Source organism: Myotis myotis, unplaced genomic scaffold (genome assembly GCF_014108235.1).
Source record: "Myotis myotis isolate mMyoMyo1 unplaced genomic scaffold, mMyoMyo1.p scaffold_m19_p_3, whole genome shotgun sequence".
NCBI lineage: Eukaryota > Metazoa > Chordata > Mammalia > Chiroptera > Vespertilionidae > Myotis > Myotis myotis.
In genome coordinates this window covers 48,909,374-48,920,551 of record NW_023416335.1, presented here as the reverse complement: position 1 = coordinate 48,920,551, position 11,178 = coordinate 48,909,374, and the positions used below count along the sequence as shown (strand labels likewise).

At 41.3% G+C, this 11,178-nt stretch overlaps 1 pseudogene; it reads left to right on the top strand.

Annotated features, from left to right (window-relative positions):
• The first annotated feature begins 281 nt into the window (after nucleotides 1-281).
• LOC118649923 lies at nucleotides 282-10,574 on the top strand (annotated as a pseudogene).
• Nucleotides 10,575-11,178: the final 604 nt, after the last annotated feature.

The following is an 11,178-nucleotide window of genomic DNA, read 5'->3' as shown; positions in this document are numbered from 1 at the left end:
CTGTTTAAAAGTGTGCTAAGAAATGTCTTTCTCTTTGGCTGAAGTGATTAATGATCTTATCTTGGCCATGGAAGTCATTCAGGTTAAACTCAATTCTTTGTTCATGGTTGTAATGGATGATAGAATTTCCCTAGAATTCTTCATGGGGCAAGGAAAAGTGTATGCATTGCTAATCTATCTTTCTGGATTAATGCTTCAGGCAAGGGAAACTTAAAAAACAAACTTAAGAAGGAAGCTACTCGTATTGTTGTGGTAGACCCAGGTAGTATGTGATGCTGGCAATGGTGCTGGGGAGCAGCAAGCTCAGGTCCTTGCCTCTGGAGGAAGGATTTCAACACAAGAAACTGAGAATTGCAGCAACTGGTAAAGTTTTATTCAAAGTGAAAATACATCTTAGGGACACTCAAACTGTCTCAAGTGAGGTTCCAGTGCCCGCAGGAGGGTCTAGTTCCTGGCTATGGTCTTATTCTTGCCCCTCCCACGTTTTGTCTTAATTTCCTTGTATCATTTGTCTTTTACTAGTAGCTGGTGGGCTTAGTAGAATTTAGTGTGCCTGCTTAACTGGTGAGCTTCTTAGCATTTGTGTACCTGCAGGTGTTTTATAAGATTTGCCCTTTTGGTGCCAGAAGTCATTTTTACCGAATTTCTTTCTCCCTGTTTTTATCTAACTTTTAGCTTTTTATCCCCCCCCTCTCCCTGTTGATGTAAGCATGGTCTTTGGCCAGTTTGTCCTTCCTCTGCCCTGCTCCTATCTATCTAACTACCTACTCTAACAACAAGGTCAATTGTTTAGTGACTAATCTTGCCAGATAAAATACAGGACATTCGTTTAAACCTGAATATCAGATAAGCAACAAATACTTTTTTTTTCACATGTTCCTAAATAATACAGAAATGGGCAAAAGTAGGTTCACAGTTGTGAGTACACAAAACAGTGTTTATTCCAGAATTATCATTGATCATTGTATTATTTTCCATATGAACAACTGTAAACCTACATCTGTTCACCCTGTATGTGGGACATAGTTATATTTAAAAAAAAAAAAAAAAAAAAAAAAAACTATGTGAACTTCAAATTAGCTGGATAATCTGTATTTTTATTTGCCAAATTTAGCAACCCTACATGAGAGGTAATTGAAGTCAGTACTGCAGGGTGGCCTCATCCTGTTTCTTGATGCCCTGTTGGTAATTGCCTTAATTTAATACTGCATGAGCAAATTAAATAAATTTGGTCTCAGCCTCTTTGGACAGATCACTCAGAATAGCATATTCACTGATAATTTATCTGAAGCCAAGACATTGTTAGAACAAGGGATGGATATTTTTGAGGCACAATTTTCATTGTCACTTTCAATGAGGGTACATTTTTAATACATTGATTGCTCTCAGCTTTCAGAGAGAGTGCTTGTAGTATTGTAGCTGCCTAATAAATATATTAAAATAAATTTATAAATATATGGATAAAAATAAATTAATAAATTACAATGCAAAAATATAATTACTATCACACACACATAGGATTTCTATTATTTTCCTACAGAATAATTTATTCACAATTAAAATATATAAATATGTTTGCAGATTATTATGTAAAGATTTTGAAATATGACACTGGTGGTTCATTTAAGCCTAATAGATTAGAAATAAAATTCAATATAGCCCGGCCAGCATGTTTGAGCCTTGACCTATGAACCAAGAGGTCTCGGTCCGATTCCCAGTCAGGGCACATGCCCGGGTTGATGGCTTGATCGCCAGTGTGGTCTGTGCAGGTAGCAGCTGATCCATGATTCTTTCTCATCATTGATGTTTCTTTATTTTTAAATATATTTTATTGATTTTTTACAGAGAGGAAGGGAGAGAGATAGAGAGAAACACCAATGAGAGAGAAACATCGATCAGCTGCCTCCTGCACACTCCCTACTGGGGATGTGCCCGCAACCAAGGTACATGCCCTTGACCAGAATCGAACCTGGGACCCTTGAGTCCGCAGGCTGACGCTCTATCCACTGAGCCAAACCGATCAGGGCTCATCATTGATGTTTCTATCTCTCTTTCCCTCTCCCTTCTTCTCTGAAATCAATAAATTTTTTTAAAAAATTTTCAATATAATCTACTTTAATGTAGTGCCACATCCAAGTGGGGTTAGTCAGAAAACAACTTCTAATATATTGTTGCAATTTGACTTATGTTGGATTAATATATGAGTAGTAAAAACTGCTGAGTACCTGTTCAAAAGTTCTTTGAGAATGCTCAAGCAAAATAGGGTTCGTTTCTTGGCAACTATGCTTTAACCATGTACTTCCTATATAACAGTTGTTGAACTCATATTTTCCTCTGTTAGTTTTTCTCATGTGGCTAGAGAGTTGTTGACATAAAGTATCTTAATCTTATATGATCTTTGTTGACAAACCGTGGCCTTGGATTTTTGCACTTCTTTTAAAAAATTGATTTCAGAGAGGAAGGGAGAGGGAGAGAGAGAGAGAAACATCAATGATGAGAGAGAATCACTGATTGGCTGCCTCCTGCAAGCCCCTCACTGGGGATGAGCGCACAACCCTGGCATGAGCCCCAATCCGGCATGGAACCATGACCTCTGGTTCATAGGAGGACACTCAACCACTGAGAACACAGCTGGGCGGATGTTTGTACTTTAAATGAAGCCTGTATTGACTACTATAAACTCCATGAAAATGGTGTTATTTCATAAATTAGTTGTAATTAAATTTTCTGTATCTGTCTATATTGACTTCCAATATTGATCTTTTCTCTTTTTTTAATATGTTTTTTATTGATTTCAGAGAGAGGAAAGAAGAGGGAGAGAGAGAGAGATAGAAATATCAATGATGAGAGAGAAACATGGATCGGCTGCCTCCTGCATGCCCCCTACTGGGGATTGAGCCTGAAACCGGCATTTGTCCTGACTTGGAATCAAACCAGCAACCTCCTGGTGCATGGAAGGATGATCAACCAACTGATCCACACTGGTCAAGCACAGAGTTCTTTTCAAACAAAAATTTTAGTCAAAATTCCCAGTATAATAATTCTGATGTGTTCATGTGGCACATTTATAGAGCGTTAGCAATACATATGCTATTGCAAAGCAGAGTGCATACTAAGAATGAATAAAAATTTGTCAATAATTAACAATCAGAATTGTAGCCAATTCTTATTTAATGAGTGTAATACACAGTAACTGTTGAGTTAAAATCTGACCTGAGTCCTTGCACTCAAGTATTTTTTTTTCTTTTTTTATTGTATGAGCGCCCTCTAAGGAAGCACTCTTTATTTGCATTTTAAGAGGGTGAACACATGAATGAAAAATGCTTCAGACAGGTTGACAAAAAACTCAGTCCCTTTTTAATTGGTTTCCTGGGAGAAAGTCAGGGACCTCAGGAAGCAGAACAATGGAATGCAAACAGAAGAGATTACCTATGAGTAATCTTATCCCTGAGTTCAAGCTCTCCAAGGATGAGATTACAGAACCGGGAATCAGGTGGCACGGATCTTAGTTTTGATTTTGTCATATGCCTGCTTTGTTTAAGTCGTCTAAACCAGCTGCTCTCAGTGGAGGGGGGAGGGGTGGTGATATTTTGTCCCTCTGTTCTGGAGACATTTGTCTATGTGTGAAGATAGCTTTGGTTTTCACAACTGTGCAGGGCTGGTGCTACAGGCAGGGTACAAGCAGGTGGTACTAAGGATGGGTGGATAGAGGCCAGAGATGCTACTAAATATCCTACAGGGTACAGGACAGGGCAGCAGAGAGATAACTCAACACATACATTTTTTTGGATATAAGGCCAAGTCAAGTATATATAGAAACCCAACAAATAAAAAGGATAACGTGAGGAGCTATGAGAATGTTACAGGCACCTCTCACAGCCCCCTGACTTGAAGGGAGAGGGCCAAACCTCAACCTCGATTCTAGTCTTCTCATATAAATAAATTTAAATGAGAGACTTCAGAAGATTGTGTTGTGATAAAGCCAATTTATTAAGACAGTATTTATTAGGAAAGTAAAATGTGCAAATGCATTAAAGAAGCAAGGCAAGCAAATCTATACATCTGGCTGATGTAGCACAGATGTGCTCTCAGCTAATCTGAAGAGCGAGTGGAGTGGGGGTTCTGCCTTTTATACTTCTCTGTCTATAGATTTTAAAATTCCTCTGCCAAAATATCTTGATACAGATTAATTTTCAAGGTTCCCCTTTTACTTTGTTGTGGCCTTTCCCAGAATTTGTGAGCAGCACGTGGCAATTTCATCTTGCAAAGCCCCGAGGCTGCTGGCTTTTCTGTGTAGGGAGTGAAAAATAAAACTGCCCTTTTTTTTTTTTTCCTTTCCCCTTCCCCCCACTCCTTTCCTGCATTCTCTCATTAGGGAGGCTTTTAACCATTTGCTCTCAAGTATCCTTGGCTTAGGGAAGATAATGGCTTCTTATTTACAAACCAGCAGCAGGCTGCCCACACTGCTTGGCCTTGTTTAATTTTCTTGTCTCAGTCCCCTTTTCCTCCAGCCCTGGAGTTTTGCTAGCTTCTTGCTATCCTGTAACAAGAGTAACTGCAAAAATGTGCTACCTATTTCACGTTCCTATTTCTCCTAACCCCTGGAACTGGGTCACCTTCCTTAGCTTTTGAGGTGAACTTATTCCCAATAGGAGAAATTTAAACAACCATATATCAGCAGAGTGCAATCACAAGATTCAATGAGCGTTTGCTGAGGTTGTACTCTAGTTCAGGGCAAACTTTTTTTGTAAAGGGCCAGATAGTACATGTCGGAGGCTTTGTGGGACATATCGTCTCTGTCACAACTACACAACTCTGCCTTTATAGCTGGAAATTGAGTATAGATAATACATATATGAATGGATGTTCCAATAAAACCATATTTACAAAAAGAGAGAGGGGAAGGGAGGGAGGATGAGAGAGAGAGAAGAGAGAGAGAGAGAGAGAGAGAGAGAGAGAGAGAGAGAGAGAGAGAGATTGCCAATGGTTCACCTTAGTGTGTAAACAATGTGGCCTAACTGCAGCCCTTCCCAAGGTGAGTACTTGAAACAAATGCATATACTTGCCGGGGTCCAACCCCAGCAGGTCCAGGGGTCCCCAAAGGTGTAGACGGAGTCGGCGAAGAAGGAAGGACACGGAGACAGTGTTCAGTTGATCAGCAGCCTAGCCAGGATCTCTAGCCAGGATCTCCAGCCAAGTTCTGGTCTGGATCTCCAGAGAGGTTCTGCTGTTTATTGTCTTGTTACATCCGTATTTATCCCAGTTGATTTTAATCCTGTCAATTTCTATTACAAAGGTTAGGGCGTGTCTTATCTCCATTCCAGGGAGTAAAGATTATGTAGCTTAAGCATGATTGTTTGTAGTGATTAACTACCCGCCTGGCACTTAGTTAAGGAGTTTCATCCCCTCCCTGACTTCAGGGAAAAATTCCTACCTGGGGAAACAACCTTTCTAGGAGAGGCATCCCCTCCCTGACTTCAGGGAAAAATTCCTACCTGGGGAAACAACCTTTCTCGGAGAGGTGACCTTGGTTAAAACACACAGTGCTAAGGGGAGCAAACATATTAAGAACAGTATGCTATATACGCCAGGTCCCTTGAAACATATGCTGTGCAGATGTTTCTTTCCTGCAGCGACTGTGTCAAGCAGCAAGGATGGACCGGCTTCCGGCATATACTAGCCAGGTGTGCAGAGAAGGAATTTGGGTCAGACCATGACAAAAAAGACAAATGGTTATATGGAATCAAAAGCTCATTTCTTTGTGACTAGAAACATTTTACTGGCAATGCTAACTATCTCATACAGACTTTAACTAGAACAGTAGTTTATGTTTCTCTTCCCATCCCAAAAGAAGCCCAACACATAAGAAACTGACGCAAAAGAGAGGAGGATATTGTTTACCAGGTTACTTCAGTGCAGTCTGTAGGAATGCATACACGAGCTGGCCGAGTGAGGGTGCCTGTATTCCCCAGGGTTCTGTCTTCTGCGATGGTTATTTACAGAAGGTAAAACTGGACAACTAATGGGTCTGGGCTGCCTGTCACTACTTGAGCCAATTAAGCAGAGACAGGGTTGAGTCATATATGAGCGTTTATCCCAATAATGCCTGCATATGAGAGAGCAGCAGGTCATCTATGAAAATCTCCTCTCCCAACTCCCACTAGCCGGCTAATTATATAGGGACTAGAGGCCTGGTGCAGGAAATTCATGCATGTGGGGGTGGGGGGGTCCCTCAGCCAGGCCTGCACCCTCTCTAATCCGGAACCCCTCGGGGGATGTCCAACTGACAGTTTAGGCCTGATGCCTGCAGGATCAGGCCTAAACCGGCAGTCAGACTTCCCTCTCACAATCCGGGACTGCTGGCTCCTAACCGCTCACTTGCCTGCCTGCCTGATCTCCCCTAACCACTCTGCCTGCCTAATGGCCTGATTGCCCTTAACTGTCCTCCCCTGCTGGCCTGATCACCCCTAACCACCTCTGCCTCGGCCCCCGCCACTGTGGCTTTGTAGGAAGATGCCTGGTCTAATTAGCATATTACCCTTTTATTAGTATAGATAAGGAAGAGAGGCTGTATGCAAGGTGTGTGTGTGTGTGGGGGGGGGGGGGGTAGTCTGGGTGTCTCCTTCCAGGATCTTAAAATCCAGTAACAAGGCAGTTAATTTTCAATGGTGTTAAAACCCAACTCCTCCAGTTCCTAGGACTGGAGAATGGTCAGCATTCCTGAAGCAAACTCCCAGAGAGGGTCAGGGTCTAGGCACAGCAACCAAATCAAAGCCTGTCCTGTCTTTTGTCTGTTCTCAAAATGTATTTTCTTTTCTGAGCAGTGGACTCATCTGGGCCCAAGGTGTCTCACTTTGTACAGCTGTTTTTCTTCTTACAGCACATCCTCCAGTTCCCCAGGGTCTGTAAGAAAACCTCTTACTATAGTTAGTAAGGTGAATAACCATTAAACAACTGTGGCTCTATTCTTATTACATGCCCTTCCCCACTATCAAAATAGTTTACTACTAAAGGTATCCAAAAAGGTATCCTAAGAACAATCTGGTCAAAATATATAACTTTGTATTGCTACTGATGTTAATTGCTTTTATATATTTTAAAAATAATAAAAAGATTCTGTTAAAAATATATATTTACCCAGAAAGATGTTGATTTGAACTCTAAAAACCAATGTGGTAGGCAGTTAGATAGGAATGAGCAGAGGAAAGACAATGGGCCAGGTACAGAAGGTCATCAGGGAGAAGAGAAAAAAGGATCATCAGGACAGAAAGCCCCAGGTACCTAGCAATAGACAATTGTAGAGTGGGATGTCACCCCCAGGGTGACCTTTACTCTCCTAGCATATTGCTGGTCGTGCATTTTGGACCCCCTGACTTTTCCTCCCTAAGATAACATCTAGGCCTCAGTTGTTTTTCAGCTCCAGCCCCAGCAAAGCAACAAAACCAGACCAGTGACCCCAGGGCTGACCTCAAGACCAGCTGCTTTGGATAATGATCCCTGCCCTAGCGCCAACCAATCAGTCAACTGATGGGTCCAGGGTGCCTGTCACTACTGGAGACCAGACCCTGAAGGACACACCTGGAAAGCTGCTGAATATTCTATTGAGATCTTCCCCTGGAACTCCCCTAAACTCTCCACCTTTAAAACCCTCAGGACAGAGGACCCAGAGCACTCTTCTTCCTGGGATCATGCCCCCCACCTTCCCTTTCTCTTCCCCATCCTTCTCCCCTCCCCCCAGGTGTGTTACCCTTAGCTTCCTCACTCCCAAGCTTCAAGGGCCCTTCCTTTACCTCTGTAACTTGTTTCCTAAGCCCGTTTCTTCTACAAATTACTCTTTTTCTATCTTCGTGATTTACCAAATAAATGTTCTCTTATAGTTTGGGTCTTGGCTCTGATTTGTTTCCTAGCCAGAACTCAATTACTAAGGTAGCTGAACCCAGGTCTGGTCTGACCCGATGGTTCTAACACCTGGTGCCATTCCTGCAACAGTATCATCAATTTCCCTTGGAATGCAGAGCTATTGGGTTCCATTTGCAGTTCCCTTTCCAATTTCCACGCCTCTTCTGAAGTGAGCCCAGGGCATGTAGTGGGTGGGTCTTCCTGGGCCACTACATAGAAATCCTGCACTAGAGAAGGCGTGGAACACACTAGGTTTGGTTCTATCTGTCTGGCATTTTGGCCAGCCTGCCTACTTCAAGAAAAGGCTCAAGTTCTTCTAGCTGTTCCTTCAGGACCAGGATTAGCTGTCTCAGATTTAGTCTGGAGGATCCTTCTCTCAAAGGAAGCCTTTAATTCAAGTCAGATCCCTCAATAAGTGAAGTGAGATGGTTTGAAATGATTACTAGTAGTTGTTGTTTTTTTACTTTTTTTTTTATTATTATTAGTTAAGGTATTACAAATGTGTCCTCATCCCCCCCCCATTATCCCCCAACCTCCCCCACACACACAAACTCATGCTCCCAGCTAGTAGTTTTTAGTAGTTTTTAAGGTTGAGGCAACACCTGTGGTCATTAATATACCTTTATTTTTTAAAAAATATATTTGTATTGATTTCAGAGAGGAAGGGAGAAGGAGAGAGAGAGAGAGAGAGAGAGAGAGAGAAAGAGAGAGAGAGAGAGAAGAGACATCAATGATGAGCCAAAGCCGATTTGGCTCAGTGGATAGAGCGTTGGCCTGTGGACTCAAGGGTCCCGGGTTCGGTTCCATTTAAAGGCACATGCCTGGGTTATGAGCTTGATCCCCAGTAGGGGGTGTGCAGGAGGCAGCCAATCTATGATTCTCTCTCATCATTGATGTTTCTATCTCTCTCTCCCTCTCCCTTCCTCTCTGAAATCAATACAAATATATTAAAAAGGGAGAAAGAGAGAAAGAAAGAAAGAAAGAAAGAAAGAAAGAAAGAAAGAAAGAAAGAAAGAAAGAAAGAAAGAAAGAAAGAAAGGAAGAAAGAAAGAACCAAAGGAAGGAAGGAAGGAAGGAAGGAAGGAAGGAAGGAAGGAAGGAAGGAAGGAAGGAAGGAAGGGAGGGAGGAAGGTCAATAATGAGTGTGAATCATCCATTGATCGGCCATCTCCTGCACGCCCCCTACTGGGGATCGAGCCTGCCACTCGGGCATGTGTCCTAACCAGGAATTGAACTGTAATCTCCTGGTTCATAGGTCAACACTCAACCACCAAACCACACCAGCCGAGCTCATTAGTATATTTTAATTTGAGGCAAATAGTTAACCCTGATCCAAAATACATCTCCTCTAACTTTATCTGAAGATGGAAGGAATGGAATAAGGTGGAGATAGAGGAGGAATAGTGATGTGTCCTAGAAACTCTGTATAAAGGTAAAAATAAAGAGTAGATTGGCACAGAGTATCCATTTTTTTGGTGAACTGTAAAGAAATATCATAAATTTTCATAAACCACACTCTACAAAGGCTGCTGCTCTCATATATAAAAGCACCCTGACTCTGCAATAACTTGTTGGATCTATCAGATCGAACCTTATTGCATCTTTCTATTTCTTTAGGACATTTGGAATCTGCCAGAGTCTTGCTCTGACATAAGTCAAGAAACTTGTGAGGAATGGATACTTTTACAGGAAGTTGTGAGCACTGATGACCCTGAGATGGTGTATACAGTTCTTCAACATCGAGACTACCATAACACTTCTGTTACGTGTGTGGACTTTGGTGAGCAGACTCTCCTTGTGGGTTCTTGTCCTACGAGGTTTGAAGAATAAAATTCATGGACTAAAAGATTTTTAAACAACCGTGTAGAAGTTCACTGCAAGCGTATACAGACCCTCCCTGAGGAGGTGTCCCCAGAGAGGTCCCTAAAGGGAAAAACTTGCTCTCTCTAATGGGAAAAATCTAGTTCAGCTCTCTGAGTTTCTTTGTAGGGGTTTATAAATGCTGGGAGCTCTTTGTCTCTTCATGACCCTTTGTAATTGGACCCTTCCTTAATTTATGTCCTCATGCTTTCCTAATTAGTCATTCTCCTGCATAATATCAGTTTCAAAGTTCAAAGCTCACCCGATGATGCCCTCTTCCTCTTCCCCTTATCTTGTAACATTCCTCTATCCTCTGTGAATATATGTATTCTTCCCCCATGGATCCCCTTTCCCTGATACTGCCTTTCCTGTGTCTAAAATTCCTTTCACTTCCATGGGCCTCGAAGGAGTTCCTGAGCTGTTAAAAAAAAAAAAAAAAATTCTTGAGGCTCCAGATTTTTATGTGCAGATGAAATGGGAATTCACCAGTGGGATGCCCTTGGTTTCCAGAATATGGCCAAATGATGTCTGCTGCATTTGGAAAAGTGGTGCTAAATTTTTTGTTGATATCACATTGCTGGGATTTGAGAATGTAAGTTGGATAAAAGGTAGGCATAGGTTTATATTTAAGAGAGAAGACAAGTAAGGGGATGGAGTTGAAGGAGGCCAACCACAATGACAAAGTGGTCACCACTGAACACTTTGATCTTCCCCAGGAAATGGAGTGCCTCACTTTGGACTTGATGAAGCTAACAGACAGGGAAGTTGAGAGGAAGCACACTCAAGTCATAAAAGTCACACAGACCACTTTCTGATCTGCCATGTCCAGAATAATTTTGTGCTATATCTAAACTGGCCCCAGGACACCACTCCTCAAACTTGCTTTATTCATTCTGACTTGACTTGTTTGTATATATTATTCTGCCACCAACTGAAATTTTATCCCAGTTACGTTTTGGTTATATACAAGACAGAATCCTCAATCATAGCCAAGACATAATCTCCTTAGTCTGACGAGTTAATTAAAATAAGTAAATTGGTGCCATTCTAAAGAAACATGAATAGAAACATATTTGGAGATAGAAAATAGATAGTAAATTTCCATAATCCAAAGCGAATTCTATTATCCAATACTTTTCTTTCTTTATAGTCAGGTTTTTCCTTACTAATTTTATAGATAGGACAAAATGTATATTTACATAAATGGGATAAAAATGTCAAATTTGTAGAGGAGTAGAAAAGTACAAGGTGCTGGCTCAGAAGTGCAAATGAATTTACAAATTTGCATGGAATACTTAAAAAAAATTTTTAACTATGAATTTGGAATAATAAATGTCTTTTGAAATTATAACATATTCTGTCCCTCTCAATATATTATGTGGCTTAATCCATTTGGGCATAAAATTAACCAAATGATAT